Raw genomic sequence first — 20,551 nt, forward strand, 5'->3', positions numbered from 1 at the left:
GGTATCATTGATAGGGGAGGTTAATAAGATCTTAGGCACTTATGAATTATGGACACTGATTTGGAGAATATATTCTTTCATATTCCAATTAGAACGAGGATATAAAACAGTTCACATTCATTTTGGAGGCGACAATATTTATTGCCAGTTTTGTTCAAGGACTATGTTAATCTTTCCACCATCTAATATAATACATTCTGAATAGATAAGAACTACCTGGACCTCCTACAGAACATCTCATTGATTTATCAATAATATGATAACTGAGCAGGATGAACAAGATGGCTTTTATGTTAGAGGCCTTGATATGACACACACATCCAGTGGGTAAGACAGAAATCCCAAGAAGATTCGAGAATCTTCCACTTTTGTAAAGTTTTTTCAAGGTCCTGTAGTCAGTGGTTTGTGGAGACATCTTCTCTGGAGTAAAAGACAAATTTCTGCATACAATGCCTACTGGGTCTTCTTGGGTTCTGGAAGCAATGAATCACACACCTGGAGGACTGCTCTGGTCCATGTCCTAGGTGATATGGAAGGTTGCCTGCTGTGCGTACAGCCTGGAGAAGCAAAGGGCTCTGTGGCACTTAGTGTGGAGTTTATAGCAAAGATCACCATGTAGGCCTTGGGTCCTGGGGCAAGACTATGCCTTCTGCAATAGATTTTATTCCTTTCAAGACATAGCAATTGTGTGTACTGGGCCCTAGTAGAGGCAGAAAGCTTGATTGTGGGGTACCAAATTACCCTGTGTCCAGAAGTGACCAACATGAACTGAATCCTATTGGATATATTTTGTCATAAAGTTGATGGCCCAGAAGAGTATTATCAGAATATAGAAACAATGCATTCAGAATCAGACCCCAATAGGACCAGAGGGCATGAGTAAACTGCATGAGCTAGTTGCCTGGCACCCACATCATCTACCATGGTTGTACCAGCACCCACTCCTTAGGCTGCACTGGCCATAGAGGGGGTCATGCATAGTCACCTGAGGGAAGAGAAAAAAGCTCAAGGTTGACTTCTGAATTGGCTGGTTTGGTATTTGGGTAGAAACTGAAAGTAGATGGCTATTCTTCACAGCCACATTTAACAGTGGCCCTAAAAGGTAGTGGAGAGGGAAAGTCTTCCTACTGGGCAAAGCTTCTAGCAGTGTATACAGTCATTCACTTTGTATAGATGGAAAGTGACCTGTGTGTAAATTTATAGATTCCTGGGCAGTGGTGATTGCTCGACCAGGTGTGCAGGATCCTGAAGGAAAAGACTGAAGACGGCAGAAGAGGATGCTGGAGAGGAGGTGGTAGGTGGACATACAAGAGTGAGCATAAAAGTGGAGGATTTCTGTATCACATGTTCGTGGTGACCAGGAAGCATCCACCATGGAAGAGAAACTGAACAACTCAGTAGACAAAAATGTTCTACCAATTGACATTAGCCATGCTCTGTCATAGCCCACTCCAGAACTGGCACAACAGCCTTGTTTGCAGACAGAGTCAACAGCATGAATTTCCATTTACCAAGGCCAATCTGGTTACTTGTCTCTGAACTTTTGCAACAGAGACCAACTCCAAGTTCCTGATATGGCACTATTACTTGAGGAGACTAAACCAGCCATTTGGTGGCAAGTCAGTAACACTGGGCCCTTTCCATTCTGGAGTGGCTGGCATTTCAGTTTCACCCTCACAGGGGTAAATACGTATTTTGGCAATGGGTCTTGCCAACAGAGCATCAGCCCATATCACCATCCAGGGTCTTAAAGAAGGCCTAATCCATGGGTGCGGGATCCAACTCAACTTAGTATCCAAATAGGAGACCTATTTCATAGTAAAGGTAATATGGATGTGAGCACATGACCAAGGGATCTACTGGTTGTACCACATAACGGCACTGGGCAATCTTCTGAAGGTGCAGCCGGAGTGCCAGTTTAGAGGCAATATTCTGTAAGGGTGCAGTGCCATCCTTCAGGATGCAGTAAATACACTAAATACACTAAAGGCACCGTTCCCAACAAGAAGCACACATGGGCCCAAAGGAAAAAAAAAAAAAAAACAACGAAGGAAGCAGAAATAGCTCCACTTAATATAAGTTCTAATGACTCACTGGGAACTTTGTGCTTCTATTCTCACAACTCTGGGCTTTGAAGATTTAGAAGTTCTGATCTCCAAAGTGGGTGCATTTTTGCCAGGGAACACAAGGATTCCACTGAACTATAAGTTTTGGCTACTGTATGAGCATTTTGGCTTCTTTCTGTCCAGGCACAGGCGGGCAAGAAGAGAAGTCCCCATCTTGGTAGGGGTAACTAACCTAGATCAACAGAAAGAGGAAGGGCTGCTCTTATACAATGAGCAAGGAAAATATGCGGACCCTAGGCAATCCACTTGGGAGCCTCCTGATGCTTAATTATGACTGTGGAAGGACATGTGCAGCAATCCCAGAGTGAGATGGGCATAATTACCAATGCATAAACATTTCTCATCAGGGATGAGTATTTGGGTCACACCCACCACTAAGACCTGTGGAAATGATAGCTGAAGAAAAGCGAAATTTCAAATGTGTAGTGGAAGAGGAAGATGAGTAGCAGTTGCAGCCCTGAGACCAACTGAGATGGGGGGGGTGTAGTTTGTCTCAATTATTCCCTTTGTCTAAGTTTTCCCTCAAAAAGAGAACCAGAGGAAATTAGAGAGGAGCCACTCCCAGAACATGGGAGGCTTAAGAGAGAACCTGCTGGAAAGACTAGAAAGGAAAAATAGGATTAAAGAAGTTATGAAGAAGACAAGAAATATAGATGCAAATGCTTATGAAGTTACAGAAATATCAGGAAATGATATTTATGAAGAAGATGAAGCAGATGACGAAGATGAAAGAACCAAAAAGGAATCCTTCGACAGAGTATCTCCAGCAGCAATTAAAAATGGCATTGGTTCGCCTCCAAAAATCAAGGTGCAAAATAAAAAGTAATGCCAAAAAGAAAGCCTCCGAAGCTGGCCTATTGAGAAGCAGCTGCTGGCCAAGTATATAAAGAAACTAATAAAGCATGAGTTAATGGTGATATGAATGTTCTCTAATAAAAAATGTTAGGAACATTTTTAACTCAGGCAAAGAGTTCCAGACCATCAACTAAAAATATGCTTAGCTGTGATGCTAAAACCATGAATGCAAATGAAGTCAACAATGAAGAGAGACCCTCAGAGTCTGAACGAGAAACCACAGGGGTGGATCTGTGATAAGATTATTGATACTGTAGCCCAAGTAAAGCCACTTTTGTTAAGTTCCAGTGTTATCCCTCCTGACAACCAAAAGCAAAATTTAAAAGAAGCTATGAAGTTACTCCAAAGTTTCTAAACGGCTTTTGAGGTCAAAAGAAGAAACCAGCTGCAACTCAATCAGAAATGTGAATACTTATGCAGCCTGGAAAGTTAACTCATCTTGTTTTCCATGCTGGTCTTGACTCCCAAGCTTCACGTCCCAAAACTTCTTATTCCATATCCAACTTAAACCTGGTTTTTAAAAAAAGAAGAGATAAAGGGAAAACATCAAAATAGTCACCTTAGCATGTCTCAGTAGATGTTCTTATTTATGTATGTTACGTTGTTCCTGTGGGACCACTCAAGTGCTCTGTCTTTGCCTAAGACTTTCTTACAGCTGTGCCTATCTAATCCTCCTTCCTCTTCTCATAACATTGACATGGGTATCAAATCTGCATCGTGATTAGCTGGGTACAGTGGCTCATGACTATCATCCCAACTATTTGGGAGGCTAAGGCAGGAGGATCACTTGAGCCCAGAAGTTTGGGGGTATAGTGAACTATGATGACATCACTGCACTCTAGTTGGGTGACAAAGGATAATATATCTGCATCATAGTCTGAAGGCTTTCCCTGCTTGCTGTTTCCTTTCCCTTTTAACTGCCATTTCTTTTAATTTAGCTCTTAAATATCTTTTTCTGTCTTGATGTGTCTGATTCTACAAGGACCGGAGCTGACCAAAGTCCCCTGTATTGCAGGATGTCTAGCATACCTGGCCTCGCCCACAAATACTGGTAGCACTGTCCCCCTAATCTTGAGGCAACTAATGACACTTTCACTGATTCCTAAAATGCTTATATTGGGAACTGTTCAGAACATAATCATAGTTATAAGTGAGTAATAAATATATAAGAGGCCATATAATGGCCTCAGAATTTAGAGAAAAATTCAGGAAATAATCACTTTCTGAAAGTGTAGAAAAAAATCAGTGTATGATAGATAAAATTAGTCACCTGTATTAGTAACTCACCTTTGGACTTGACTTCCACAATCAGGTGCTTTCCAAGTTTCCATCAAGTCACATGGATACAGTCTTAGGAAGACATTCTTTGAATGTGGAGGTATTGTGACATAATCACTAGTAGATGGCATTGCCTAAAAAAGATTGAAGAATTTTAATTGTTGTTCCGTGAGTTTGTAGCAGAGATCATTTTTCACTTTAATTCAGTAAATATTCATTTCATACATTTGTTGATGGATTGCAAATTAACTGGTGGGGGAGGCTGCAAAAAACTTAGCTATTACAATGGTTTGTGGCCCTCTAAACAGCCACAGCACACAGACAGACATATAGTATACCTGTGGCTTAAAATTTCATGGGGTTGAAGGGGAGGAAAGCAATTAGGCAAAATTCTCTAAAATGGCTCCTTTGGGGGTCAATTATCAAAATAAGGCTGAGAAATCTGGTCAAGAGGAAGAAAAAAAAAAGAGAAAAAAGAAAGAGGATGAAAGAAAGCAGGAGGGAAAAGATAAGTAGAATGATGAAAGAGAAACAGGAAAGGAGGAGACAAGAGGAAAGGGGAAGGTATGTGAAATTTTAGGACAAAAATAGTTTTGTCTACCACTGAGCCATATGACATATAACTTTTTTTTCCTTGAGACATTCTGAAACACAAGCTTATTCCTCTTACATTATTTATGGCTCTGGCAACAAAGTATTAAATGAAAAGCAATACTGGAATGCCTGCTTTTAAAGAATTCCTATATCCTAAAACATTCTATTTCTTGCCCAAATACTCCAAATTCCCTCACTTTTTCTCATTTAAAATGTAAACTTCTAAAACCATTTCCTTATTTGAGTTCCTAAAGATCCCATTATTCCACTTACCTGTAATACAAATTTTGTTAGCTTCAGAACATTTAAGCCTTTAATTTCACAGCAATTATTTCATTTACCTGCCATAGTAGACTGGCCCATTTGTTGTTGTCAGAGAGCTCAGTAAGTTTTTCTGAAGTTTGGATTTATACCTCAGGACCTTCTCTTTGTTCTGAAACTGGGTGCACCAACCAACTTTCTGATTACTAGTCCAGACTTCTTGGGTATCTTGATATTAGGAAGGGAGAGACCTTCCTAGCAAACATTAGTACTTCAGTGAATGGAAAGTTATAATTTCTATCCACGCTTTAAAATATCTTATTGTGGTATAATTAACATTGAATAAAATAGACATATCTTAGATATCTGATTCGATGAGTTTTGACAATTGTGTATGTATCCTGTATAATTACCACCTGGAACAAAATATAGGACCTTTTCATCACTTAGAAAGTTCCCTGGGATTCCTTCCTATCATTGTCTCCTATAAGTATTTTGGGTTTTCTAAAACCAGATTAGTATTGCCTTTCTTGATTTCATATAAATAGAGCCATTCAGTATGTACTATGTTGTGCCTGGCTTCTTCTGTTTATGAAAATATTTGTGAGGGGCTGGGCGTGGTGACTCTGGTCTGTAATCTCAGCACTCTGGGAGGCCAAGGTGGGTGGATTGCTTAGTTCAGGAGTTTGAGACCAGCCTAATTAAAAGACCCTGTCATAAAAAAAACATCAAGGCATTGTGGCAGGTGCTTGTAGTCCTACCTACCTGGGAGGCTGAGGCAAGAGGATCTCTTAAGCCCAAAAGTTTGAGGTTGCTGTGAACTATAATGCCATGGCACTCTACCCAGGGTGACTAAGTGAGACTCTGTCTTAAGCCCCCCCCCCAAATATTTGTGAGACTTATCTATGTTGTCAGCAGTTTATTCCATTTTATTGCTGAGTTGTATTCCATTGTATACATATATAATAATTTTTAAATTTGTATCCCTGTTGATATATATTTAGGTTGTTTACAGGTCTGAGTTATTATGAATAAGGTTGTGGTAAACATTCTTTGTATACATTTTCTTATGAACTTGCATTTTCATTTCTCTGGGGTAAGGAAGTGAAATTGATGGGTCATGAATGATGTAGATGAAGGTACAACTATAAAGAAATTGCCAGGCAGTTTTCCAGAGCACTATATGCTCATATTGGGAAAGTATAAGTTCCAGCAGCTTCACATCTTCACTAAAATTTAGGCTGCTAGACTTTGATTTTTAGCCCCTTGGAGTGTGTGTGAGATAGAAGGAATCCATTATGGCTTTAATTTGCATTCCCTTGATGACTAAAGATATTAAGCATGTTTTTTCCTCCATTACTTTTTATTATGTTAAAATACACATAACATAAAATTTACATTTTGACCATTTTTATTTTTTTTTGAGAAAGAGCCTCAAGCTGTCACCCTGGGTAGAGTGCTATGGCATCACAGCTCACAGCAACCTCCAACTCCTGGGCTCAAGAGATTCTCCTGCCTCTGCCTCCCTAGTAGCTGGGATTACAGGCGCCCATCACAATGCCTGGCTATTTTTTGGTTGCAGCCGTCATTGTTGTTATTGTTGTTTGGTGGCCCAGGCTGGATTCGAACCTGCCAGCTCAGGTGTATGTGGCTGGTGCCTCAGCTGCTTAAGCCACAGGCACTGAGCCATTTTGACCATTTTTAAGTGTACAGTTCAGTGGTATTCAGTATTGTACATTCATGATGCTGTGCAGTCATTACCACCATCTATCTTGAGAACTCTTTGCATCTTCTATAAATCTGAAACTATACCCATTAATCAGTAACTCCCCAGTTCTCCCTTGCCCTGGCTCCTGGCAACCACCATTCTATCTGTCTCTATAATTTTGATTACTCGAGGCACCTCAGATAAGTGGAATCATACAATATTTACCTTTTTCTGACAGGTTTATATTGCTTAGCACAATGTCCTCAAGGTTCACAGATGTTGTAACGTAGGTGAGAATTTCCTTCCTTTGTTAGGTTGAACAGTATTTCATTGTATTTATATATCACATTTTGCTTATCCATTCATCTGTGGATGGACACTTGGGTTGCTTCCACATTTTAGCCATTGTGAATAATGCTATTATGAACATGAGTGTGCAAATATCCCTTTAAGACGCTGTTTTCCATTCTTTTGAGTATATACTCAAATGTGGAATTGCTAGATCATGTGATAATTCTATCTTAAATTTTTTGAGGAGCTGCCATACTGTTTTCTACAGTGGCCATACCATTTTCATTTCCAGCAACAATGCACAAAGTTTCCAATTTCTTCATATCCCTACCAAAATTTTTTTTTTCCTTTTTGAGACAGGGCCTTGCTCTGTTGCCCAGCCTAGAATGCAAGAATGCAATGGTTTCATCTAGCTCACTGCAACCTCAAAACTCTTTTTTTTCTTTTTTTTGAGACGGAGCCTCAAGCTATCCCCCTGGGTAGAGTGCCATGGCATCATGCTCACAGCAACCTCCAACTCCTGGGCTCAAGTGAGTCTCCCGCCTCAGCCTCCCAAGTAGCTGGGACTACAGGCACCCACCTCAACGCCTGGCCATTTTTTTTTTTTTTGGTTGCAGCCATCATTGTTGTTTGGCGGGCCCGGGCTGGGGATTCGAACCCGTCACCTTAGGTGTACGTGGCTGGCGCCTTAGCCGCTTGAGCCACAGGCACTGAGCCAACCTCAAAACTCTTGTTTTAGCTTCCCGAGTAGCTGAGACTACAAGTGCACACCACCATACCTGGATTCTTTTTGTTTTGTTTTGTTTTTTGAGACAGTGTCTCACTCTGTTGCCCTGGCTAGAGTGCTGTGGCATCCATTTAGCTCACAACAACCTCAAACTCCCGAGCTCAAGTGATCTTCCTTCTTCCTGCTTCACCTTCCCAAGTAGCTGGAACTATAGGCACCTGCCATAATGCCTGGCTATTTTTTTCTATTTTTAGTTGAAATAGGGTCTTCCTCTTTCTCAGGTTGGTCTCCAACTCCTAAGCCCAAGGGATCCTCCTGCCTAGGCCTCCTGCCTCAGCCTCCCATCCTCTTCGGTGGATTACAGGAGTGAGCCACCGTGCCCAGCTCTATGACTGGCTAATTTTATAATTTTTTATAGAGAGAATAGTTACATTATTGCACAGGTTAGTTTTTTTTATTTCTTATAGCATAACTATGTACATTAATGCAATCATGGGGTACAGTGTGCTGTTTTCATATACATTTTGAAATACTCTCATCAAACTGGTTAACATAACCTTCATGTCATTTTCTTATTGAGTTAAAACGTTCATACTCTGCTTTTAGAAAGATTCACTTGTACCCTTGTAAGATAAACCATAGATGTGACCCCACCAATCACCCTCCCTCCCCCCATCCACCCCCTCACCTCCCCCTCCCACCCTATTCCCATATTCTAAGGCTATAATTAAGTTATGACATTCCTATAAAAGCTATGAATTAGTTTCAAAGGGCTGTGTACATTGGATACTTTTTCTTCCATTCTTGAGATACTTTGCTAAGAAGAACATTTTCCAATTCCATCCATATATACATGGAGGAGGTAAAGGCTCCATCCTTCTTTAGGGCTGCATAGTATTTCATGGTGTACCTGTACCACAATTTATTAAAAATATGGAACGCTTCACAAATTTGCGTGTATCCTTGCACAGGGCCCATGCTAATCTTCTCTGTATCGTTCCAACTTTAGTATATGTGCTGCCGAGCGAGCACACACAGGTTAAATTCCTGGTCTTAAGTGATTCTACCACCTCTACCTCCTAAAGTTCTAGGATTACAGATGTAAGCCACCATGCCTAGCTTTTTCTTTTCTTTTTTTTTAAATAGTAGCCATCCTGATGGGTGTGAGATAGTATCTGATTATAGTTTTGATTTGTATTTCCCTAATGAGTGATACTGAGCAACTCATGTGCTTATTGGCTATTTGTATATTTTCTTTGGAAAAATGCCTATTGAAGTCTTTTGCTCATTTTTAAATTGTATTGTTTGTCTTGTTGAGTTTCAGGCATTATCTATAAATGGATATTAATCCCATATCAGTTTGCAAATATTTTCTCCCATTCTATGGGTTGCCTTTTATAGGCAAAACGCCTATATGCCTCTGGCCAAAAAAGCCGCTTGAGAGCAATGAAAAGACTTTACGCAGGCATACTTAAGAAACTGAGGCCGAATCCCATGTGGCTAGGTTAGTTGCAGGCCTAATATGACCAAGGCTTTGGCTGGAATAGCATTTCAAGACTGTGTTAAGGAATTAAGGTTGACTTTATAAGGCCTATGAGAAAGCCCTTTGGAAAACTGGCCAGATATCCATCAGTAACCTTTCCTGATCTGTGGTAAGTGACGAAGGTCGCTTGCTGACAGGTCTGGGAATGGTAATGTCATACAAGTATCTAAAGGCACAAATGAAACTTGGGCTCATGAAAGGCTTTTGAGAAGTCTAGCCTGAGAATTCCTTATAAAAGGCTCCAGCAAACCCCACCCCCCGACTTAAGGCCTACATGTGAGCAGAGGTTTGCACACAAACTCCTATATGCCCAAGAAGTTTCTCTATGCTTTGCTTAAAGATTCAAAGTAACTGCCTCCAAATGGCATGGCCAGTAGAACAGACATTCAAATCATCTCTTTCCCCCGTAGCCTCAGGCTTCATCAGATAAGATCAAAGAAAGTAATAACTGACAACATGTTCTTCATTAAGTTATGTTAAACCGGGTTATACTGAAAGGATTATGCTTAAAGGTGTATGTTGGGTGGATTATCAGATTACCAGTGAGGAGCTACTTACAAGGTGGGTGGCCATAAGCTGTTAAATGGATCAATGAGGTCATTGCTGCATTGTGCTCATGTACAAAAATTCCCTATATAAGCCAACTGCAAATAAAGAAGCTTGCCATTTTGCCTGAGTGAGCAGATAGTCACCTTTATTTAAAACACAATTTCAATAAGTGTGCTTATTCTTCATGACATAGCTTTTCTGTGACACCCTTACGGTAACAGCCTTTTTACATTGTTGACAGTGTCTTTTGATGTACACAATTTTTAAATTCTCATGAAGTCAAATTTGTCCATTTTCTTTCGTTGCCTATGCTTTTGGTATCATGTCCAAAAAATCATTGTCAAATCCAATGCTATAAAGTTTTTTTTTAAGAGACAGAGTCTCATTTTATTGCCCTTGGTAGAGTGCCATGGCATCGCAGCTCACAGCAACCTCCAACTCCTGGGCTTAGGCGATTCTCTTGCCTCAGCCTCCCAAGTAGCTGGGACTACAGGTAGCTGCCACAATGCCTGGCTATTATTTTGTTGCAGTTTGGCTGGGGCCAGGTTCAAATCCACTACCCTCAGAGTATATGGGGCCCGTGCCCTACTCACTGAGCCACAAGCGCTGTCCCAATGCTATTAAGTTTTTACTCTATCCTTTCTTCTAAGAGTTCTATAGTTTTAAGTTTTACATTTAGATCTTTGATCCATTATGCATTAATTTTTGTATAGAGTGTTAGGTAAGGGTCCAACTTCATTCTTTTGCATGTGGAGATCCAATTTTTCCAGCATTATTTGTTGAAACGACTGTCCTTTCCCCATTGAGGTCTTGGCATCCTTGCCAAAATTTCTGGGCTTTCTGTTTTATCAGTTTACATGTCTGTCTTTATGCTGGTACCACACTGTTTTAATCACTGTAGGTTTATAGTAAATTTTTGAAATCAGGAAGTATGAGTCCTCCATCTTTGTTCTTCTTTTTCAAGTTTTTTTTTGGCTTGTTGGGTTCTCTTGAGATTCCATGTGAATTTTAGTATGTTTTTCCAGTTCTGCAAAAAATGTCATTGGTATTATTTTAAGAGGAATTGCATTGAATCTATACACCGCTTTGTGTAATACTGACATCTTTATATTGCCTTATAATTTGTGCACACAGAATATGTTTCTATTTATGTCTTTAGGTTTGTAGTTTGCATTGTGTAAGTCTTTCACCTCCTTGATTAATCCCCATTTTATTCTTTTTGATGCTATTGTATATCAAAATGGTATTGTTTTTGGAATTTTCTTTTCAAATTCACCGTTAGAATATGTAAAGCAATTGATTTTGTATCCCAGTACTTTGCTGAATGCATTCATTAGTTCTAACAGTTTTGTGAAATATTTAGGGTTTTCTACAATATAAGATCATATTATCTGTGAACAGAGATTTAAGCACTTTTTAGTGTTGGTCATTTACGCATTGTTCATGAAGGCAATGTTTGTATTTTTAATATTAGCTTAAATGAGTTATTGTTAGTAACAATTTTTATTGTTAACTTGAAAGGAGTTCTTTACATATTCTGGATAAAAGTCCTTTGCTAGATAGATGTGTGGTAAATATTTCCCAGCCTAGTAGAAATTTTAATTTTGATGAAATCCAATCTGTTAAACTTTTTCCTTTTTATAGTGAGTGCCTTTTGTGTCACATGCAAGAAATATTTTCCAACTCCAACATTGTAAATATATTCTTCAATATTTTCTTCTTTAAGTTTTATAAATCTTGGTTTTACGTTAGGCCAATGAGCCATCTTGAATTAATTCTATGTCTGGAGATAAAGGGGTGGGAGCTTTTTTTTTCCTTTTCCAAATAGTTATCCAGTTTTATCAGCAATATTTACTTAAAAACTTTTCTACTGAGTTGCTTTGGTGGCTTGACTGTATAGGTGCTCCCTAGATCACAGATGAGGTATGTTCCTGAGTACATCTTTGGGTAAAAGGTATGTGCAGCTTAGATCCCTGATGAATAGCACATGTGTCGTGATAATAATACTATAACTACTCATATATGATAATAATAATGTAGTATAATACTGTAATAATTATAATGCCACCATACTGTAATGTTACAGAAATGATTGTACTCTCTTTTAATTCAAACAAACAGAACATAACAAAGTCATAGAAGGAGTTTAAATAGGAGAAATTTCAAACAAGAATATTAAAGATTGTCACTCATCTAACATTGCTTCAATGTCTCACTTACTGAATGGGGCATTTTTGAGGCAAGAAATTAAGCTAATATTAATCAAAAGATAATGATGGATTTAGAGTTCTCTGATGAGTAGGATAAGGAAACATCATACACTCTTGGTGGGACTGTAAACTAGTACAGCCTTTTTGGAAAGATGCATGGAGAATCCTCAAAGAACTAAAAGTAAACCTTCCATTTGATCCCACAATCCCATTACTAGGTATCTACACAGAAGAAAAAAAAAATCAGTTTATCACATGGACATCTGAATGTTTATCACAGCTCAATTCACAATCACAACCCAAGAAACAACCCAAGTGCCCATCAACCCATGAATGGATTAATAAACTCTTCATGGAATACCATTCAGCCATAAAAAGATGCAGACTTTATATCTTTTATATTACTTGGATGAAGCTGAAGAACATTCTCCTTAGTAAAGTATCTCAAGAATAAAAAAGTAAGCACCCCTTGTACTCAATGCTGATTTGAAACTAGTAGATGAACAACCACTGCCCACATGAGAGAAAAACACAACTAAATTCAAGAAGCTTGCTTGGTGCCCATAGCTCATTAGGGCACTAGCCACATACACGGAGGCTGGCAGGTTCAAACCTGGCCCGGGCCTCCTAAACAACAACTACAACAAAAAAATAGCTGGGCTTTGTGGTGGGTGCCTATAGTCCCAGCTAGTTGGGAGACTAAAGCAAGAGAATTGCTTAAGCCTACGAGTTTGAGGTTGCTGTGAGCTGTGATGCCACTCTAGTGAGGGCAACATAGTGAGACTGTCTCTAAATAAATAAATAAATAAATTCAAGAATCAGGAAAGTAAGAAGAGGAGCTCCCACCTAATAGATAGAATGTAGGGGTATATGACATACCTCCTGGGTGAAGGACTCAACTATAATTCAGCCATAACCTAACAAATGCAAACAATGTACCATTATACTTACCCTTATATTAATTTGAGAAAAAAAGAGGGAGAAGATAATGATAGAGATGGTGCTAGAGAGGATGGAGTGGGTGTTGGAGAATCACGATTTGATTCTGTTGCTGGAAGAGGGGAGCTTACTATTGCAGTTGGTTTTTTGAAGAACCATCTAGGACTGTTTGCACCTTTTTCTTTTTTTCATCACAAATTGCTTTGTAGCAGCTGATGTTCTTACTAACTGCACGATAAACCTTTGTAAACTGCTTAGTGTTGGGATCTTGCTTCTCAAGCTTAGCAAATCCTGCTTCAATGAGATGAAGGGGTTCAGCTAATTCTTTTGCCATAAACTTTCTTGGCTCTGGATCTTTTAATTCTTCATGTTCTTGTTTCTATTAGTTGCTTCTCTGTCTCTCTCTCTCTGAGATTAGCCACTAGCATAAAGATGCTGTGCCAACAAACTGCTATGCCATATAGGTTTTTTTTTTTTTTATCCTGTGGAAGAAACTAGTTCCTGAATTATTAATTTATTCAATTATAAATTATGAGGAACCTTGGGAGCCTGTTCGTAAATATACAGAACACTGTAAGTCAGGTTGTCCATGACTTGGGGGCTGCCTATATATGTGTAAGGGGGCTGCCTATATATGTGTAAATCTATTTCTAGACTTTAATCTGTTCCATTTGTCTATTAGTCTACCCTTATGCAAATAATACAGTTTCAATCACTGTAATTTTATGGAAGTCTTGCAGTTAGGTAGTATAAGTCTTTCAATTTTTTTTCTTTTTAGGAGTCTTGCCCTGTTGCCTAGGCTAGAGTGCAGTGATGTGTTCATAGCTTTCTGCACCCTTCAACTCCTGGCCTCAAGTGATCCTCCTGCCTTGGTCTCCTCAAGTGCAGGGACAGGTGTGAGCCACTGTGCATGGCCCCTAATTTTGTTCTTTTTAATGACTATTTTGATTATTCTACATCCTTTATCTTTGCATATAAATTATAGAATTACTTCATCTATGTCTTTAAAACAATGTTATAATTTTAATAAGGAAAATCTACAAATCAATTTAGGAAGAATATACAGCCTAACAATGCTTAGTTTTCTCATCTGTGAATGTAAAATATTTTTCCTATATTTATTTTTCTTTAATTTCCTTCCATCCATCTTGTTTTGTGGTTTTCTTTTCTCTCTTTTTTTTTTGAGACAGAGTCTCATTTTGTCACCCTCAGTAGAGTACAATGGCATCATAGCTCACAGCAACCTCAAACTCTTGGGCTTAAGTGATTCTCTTGCCTCAGCCTCCCAAATAGCTGCGACTATAGGCACTCACCACAATGCCCAGCTATTTTTTAGAGGTGAGGTCTCGCTCTGGCTCAGGTTGCTCTTGAGCTCAGGCAATCCACCTGCCTCGGTCTCCCAGAGTGCTAAGATTACAGGTATGAGCCACCACACCTGGTCTTTGTTTTGTGGTTTTCAATGTAGAGGTCTTGCGTTGCTTTTGTTAAGTTTATTCCTAGGTCTCTGATTTTTTTAATACCCTACAAATGGGTTATTTACAATTTTGGTTTCCAGTTGTTTGTTGCTAGTATATATTAAATAGAATTAATTTTTGTATATTATGTATCCTGTGACTTGCCAAATTACTTGCGAAATTATTAGTGCTAGTAGCTTTTTTTGTATATTCCATAAGCTTTTGTATGCATACAATCATGTTGTCTATGAATATAGTCTTACGGTAATAGTCTCCCCTTGTCTGTGATTTTGATTTCCACAATTTCAGTTACCTTGGTCAACCCTGATCCATAAAATACTAAATGGAAAATTCCAGAAGTAAACAATTCATAGTTTTATTTTTTTAAATTTCAGGTTATTGTGAGGGTACAAACAACTAGGTTAAAATATTTACATTTGTTAGGTAGAGTCCCTCTTGTAGTTGTGTAATCCCTAAGTTTTAAATTGCATACTATTCAAGTTGCATGATGAAATAGCATGCTATTCTGCTCTGTGCTTGCCAGGATCATCCCTTTGCCCAGCCTGTCCATGCTATATATGCTACCCTCCTGTTAGTCACTTAGCAGTTGTCTTGTTTATTAGATTGAATGTTGTGGTATCACAGTGCTTGTGTTCAAAGTTGACAGTAGCCTAAAGCTACGTCACAATACCTACGTCATTCACCTCACTTCATCAATCATGGTAGGCATTTTATCAACTCTGATTATCACAAGAAGGGTGAGTATAGTATGACATATCTTAAGATCCCACTTTCACATCTTTTATTGTGGCATTTTAATAGTTCTATTTTATTATTATTGTTGTTACTCTCTTACAGTGCCTAATTTATATATTTAAACTTTGTCATAGACATTATGTGTAGGAAAAATATGTGTATATGGTTTGGTACAATCCATGGCTTTGGGCATCAAGCTGGTGTCCTGGATCTACTGAGTATCTTGGAATGTATCACCCATGGACAAGGGGGGGGGGACTACTGTACTTCTTTCTTCCCATTACAAAAGTTGAGATACAATTCATGTACCATAAAATTCACGTTAATGTGTATAATTCAATGATTTATGGTATATTTACAAAGTTGTGCAGCCACTGCCACTAATTCCAGAACATGTTCATCACTCCAACTGTAAATCCTATACTTATCAGCAGTCACTCCCTCTTGCCTCAGTCCCCAAGCCCTGACAACCACTTATCTTACTTTCTTTCCCTGTGGCTTTGCCTGTTTTGGACATTTCATATAAATGGAAGAATCTCATAATATTCACAATATGTAGCTTTCACTTAGCATATGATGTGTTTAAATTTTTCAGTGTTGTAGCATAAATCAGTACTCCATCCCTTTTATGGCTGAATAGTATTCCATTGTATGAATATACTGATATACTACATTTTGTTTACTCATTCATTAGTTGATGAACCTTGTGTTGTTTCTACTTTTTGGTTATTATTAATAATGCTGCTGTGAACATCTGTGTATGAATTGCTATTTTTTAATTTATATGGGTATGTATGTAGGAGCCAAACTATGCCCATTTTACATTTCCATCATCAGGGAATGAAAGTTCTAATTTCTTCATATCCTAATACCTGTTTTATTGTTCTTTTTTATCATAGCCATCTTAGTGAAGTGATATCTCATGGTTTTGATTTGCATTTCTTTAACAACTAATGATGTTAAGCATGTTTCTATGTGTCTATGGCCATTTGTATATTTTCTTTGGAGAACTGTTTATTCTAATCCTTTTTTCCCTTCTAAAATTGGATTTTTTTTTTTTTAAAGACATGGTCTCACTCTGTCACCAAGGCTGGAGTACAGTGACACAATCATAGATAACTGCAGCCTTGAACTCCTGGGCTCAAGTGATTCCCCATACCTCAGTTTCCCCAGAAGCTAGGACTATAGGCATGTGCTACCATGCCTGGCTTTTTTCTTTCTTTTTTTTTTTTTGAGACAGAGCCTCAAGCTATCCCCCTGGGTAGAGTGCTGTGGCATCACAGCTCACAGCAACCTCCAACTCCTGGGCTCAAGCAAGTCTCCTGCCTCAGCCTCCCAAGTAGCTGGGACCACAGGTGCCTGCCACAGCACCCAGCTATTTTTTGGTTGCAGCCGTCATTGTTGTTTTGGTGGGCCTAGGCTGGATTTGAACACGCCACCTTAGGTGTATGTGGCTGCCTCCTTAGCCATTTGAGCCATAGGCTCCAAGCCTTTTCTTTCTTTCTTTTTTTTTTTTTGGAGAAAGATGGAGTCTGGCCCATCTGCCCAGTCTGGTCTCTTGTCTCAATGCCCTACTCCTTCAGCCATAGGCGCCGCCCTATTTTAATAATTTTTATATCTGTATTTATGAGAGATATTGGTGATTTTCTTTTTGGTGTCAGGATTATGTTGTCCTCATAAAATGAATTTACAAGTGTTTCTTCCCATTCTGTTTTCTGAGATAGTGTATGATTGATACCTTGTCTACCTTAAATGTCTGACAAAATTCACTGGGCCTGGGGTTTTCCTTGTATGAAGTTTTTTGCTTAGAAATTTAATTCCTTTACTAGATATTGGGCTATTTATATTTTCCTTTACTTCTTGTGTCAGTTTTGCTAATATGTATTTTTTTCAGGAATTGTCTATTTCAACTAAGTGACTGAATTTATTGGCATAAAATGGTTCAAAATACCTAAGATCTATATAATTCCATCAGCTTTTTGACTATGTTAGAATAAAAACTTCTGTTCAGAAATGTGACAAATAAAAAAATCAAGAAAAAAATAATGTGTAACACATGGTAGAAAAAGGTCATTATGCATGTGTGTGGATAGTGACAGAAAGAGGAAATCATTGTGCAACAGATGCTACAAGGAGTACACAGAGGAAGGATACCTAATCACGATGGTAAGTCAAAAATCATGATCCAAGTGGTAAGTCAGTTTCTCCAGTAGTCAAATAAATATAATCAAATTTATAGGCAGGAAAAAGCTGAGAATCAGAGCCCCAGACATAGTTACTTCACCATGGTTACCTATTAGTAAAGACCTGCAGTCAAGTGGACCCCCTTTCACTGGCATACCTTAAAAACACAACTTTGTTTTTGTAAAAATGATAAATCAATCTATTATTAAAAAAATCCCCTCAATCTGTAGGCATTCTTCCTTTTCTTTCTTGGGATGCCACACCATCTTCCTGCGCTCTGCCCTCCTCTTTTTCCCTACTCTCTTTTCCTCTTACTCTCTCTTCTAAGGTAAAATAAACTTATACTTTTATATCCTAAATAAAATAAACCCCCTTAAGACAGCAAAGTCCAAAAGATGAAAATCACTTGCATTTTAACTAACATCCTTTCAGATCTTTTTGTACACTTATACAGAGTGGCCATAAAGTTCATGTGCAATTTAAAATAGTTTAACATAGTAAACTGCATACCAACTTTATGTCCATTCTGAGAAAGTATGTGCTAATCTGTACTCTTTTTTCCCTGTGTGCGTGGGGGACCCCAATCTATATTATTTGTATGTTTTCACATAAATAAACAAATTTACATAGTGTTTAATGGGTGAAGAGTATTCCATTGTATGCATGCATTATAATTTTGTTAGTGTCCCAGTGGTGGACACTTAGGCTTTTTCTAGACATCATATTATAAAAAAAGGTGGCAAAAATTACCTTTGTGAATTTTTCTTTTTCCTTTAATTATTTTTTATTAGATCATAATTGTGTACATTAATTCTATCATAGGATACAGTGTGTTGCTTCCATATACAGTTTGAAAAACTCTCATCCAACTGGCTAACATAGCCATCGTGTCATTCTCATAATTATTGTGTTAATCCTTTAATTTTCTTTAGAGTAAATGCCTAGGAAATGAAATTGCTAGGATAAAGGTTAGTGGATATGTTAAATTTTGATAAGATAAAAATTCATTTTCACATCAATAATGCAGAACAGTAATTGTATCCCCACATGCCTATCAACACCAATAGACAAAAAAAGATTCGGAAGTTGGACATCTTTTAGTAATTTGGATGTTTGGGTTTTTGGCTTTGGAATGTCTAGTCTCTCATGTTATCTTTTGCCACTTTCACTAATTGAGGTATTTACATTTTTAATTAATTTCCTGAGAGTATGTTATGAATTTTTTCATATGGTATACAAATGATATGATGTAAGTAATACGAATTTATTTTCCACTGCTTCATTGTTCCAAAGGTCACCATAAATAGAACAAATTAACAAACTCTTATTTTTATTACATTTAATAGTTTTAATGTTTTTTTGAATATTTATATACCAACATATAGAGAAATATTTTGTAAACTTTTGTAGTAAATATTTGTAAGTAAAGGTAGATTTAACTACAATTTCCCATTTTCTCTATGTCTGTATGAATGGTAACCTTTGGGACACCCTGTAGTTAAATTTACCATTTTCTTTTTTCAAGGCTTCTGATTGTTTCATTGGAAAAGGTCTTTCTTACTTCTAGTTTATAAGCATTCACCTTAATTTTCTCCCATTTTTATGGTCCCCCCCCCATCTCCAGAGATGGCGTCTACTATATTGCCTAGGCTGCATTCCAACTCTTGGGTTCAAGCCATCCTCCTGCCTCAGTCTCCCAAGCAGCTGAGCCTACAGAAGTACACCACCTTACCAGGCTTCATTCTTTACCTCTAGTCTTTAATTCATCTAGTATTTATTTTAACATGAGAAACGAGACAGCTGTACAGCCTCCTCCAATGGCCACTCATTTCTTGAATAATCTTTTTCTCACTGACCAATGATTTGTAATGTATAGTTTATTGGCTACAACAAAGATTTCTGGAGTTGTGTAGCCTCGAACATTTACAAGTAATGATTCTAGGTAATTTTATAAAATGGAGATAATAACTGTACCTATTTACAGAGATGTGAGGGTTCACTAAAATGGCCTGAAAAAGGACTCCAGTACTTGCTACATAAGTATTTAGCAAATGTGAGCTATCATTATTACACTAAATGTAAGTACACAGGAATTTATTTCCAGACTTTCTATGGATTCTTCGAAATATCTGCCATGTAATATACATGTAATCTATTACCTTTCTAATGACCCTTATTTCTTCATTTCAACAGAAATGGTCAGCCATCTGTTGCCTTTCTAATCATGACTACAGCCTGAAAAACGTTAATGTTGGCGGTCAAACCCCAAACAAGGCAAGGAACAAATACTGGGGAAGGCAAGGTGCGTGTTTCTTCCAACATCTATTTTGAAAAGCTGAAAGGAAAGCCCACCTTATCTCAGCCCTGGGGTTATAATACAAGTTCTCAAAAAGCTAGTTGTACCCTCCCTTCCAACTTGTTGACAACCATGTTACCCTAAGTGGGCCCCGATTTGGGGACAACTCAGGGATATGGAGCAGGAGGTGCGGCGGGGATTCTCGGTGGGCGGTTGGTCCTGACCTGAGAGTTCTCTCGTGGCAAGCTGGGCCGACTGCCCACTCGTGGGCTGATGCCCCAAGACAGAAGTAGTAGGCAGGCGACTTCAGGAGCCCGCAAATCTGCACCCACAAGCTCGATGTCGGTCGGTCGGGCGGGCGGGCGGAGGTGGCGGCAGGACGACCGCCGAGACCCTTGGAGAGGAGGGAAGGAGAGGCAGAAAAAGGGGAAATCCCCTAGAGACGCTGCCCTGGCCCGAGGTTAGGGAGACAGGCTTTCCGCGCCAACGACCCGCGCCACTCTGGGTCATTGAGGCGAGTGCCCGGGGCTAGATTCTCCGCTCCTTGGGGCTCTGGGAAATTCTGCGTGACCTCAGGGCACCCCCAGGAGCGCGTCCTGGGCCGGACACCGACCTGCCGCTGCCGCGGCCGCTCCAGCCTCAGTTCGGTTTCCTCTTCCCTAACGGCTCCAGCCGCGGCCGGCGTCCGTGCGTGGGTGACGTCGGCGTGGGGGCGGGACTTCCTGGTTGGCGCGTGGCTGGGTCTGCGGACCGAGCCCGCTCCTCCGGGCTGGAGGGGCG

At 39.0% G+C, this 20,551-nt stretch overlaps 1 non-coding gene across 1 annotated transcript; it reads right to left on the reverse strand.

Annotated features, from left to right (window-relative positions):
• Positions 1–8,767: 8,767 nt before the first annotated feature.
• On the reverse strand, positions 8,768–8,872 carry LOC111723101. Its single transcript, XR_002771720.1, has one exon. It is a non-coding gene; the product is annotated as a U6 spliceosomal RNA (small nuclear RNA).
• Between the last annotated feature and the right edge of the window lie 11,679 nt (positions 8,873–20,551).

The sequence above is a fragment of the Otolemur garnettii genome, unplaced genomic scaffold (genome assembly GCF_000181295.1).
Source record: "Otolemur garnettii isolate 467f Iridium unplaced genomic scaffold, OtoGar3 scaffold00007, whole genome shotgun sequence".
Lineage (NCBI taxonomy): Eukaryota > Metazoa > Chordata > Mammalia > Primates > Galagidae > Otolemur > Otolemur garnettii.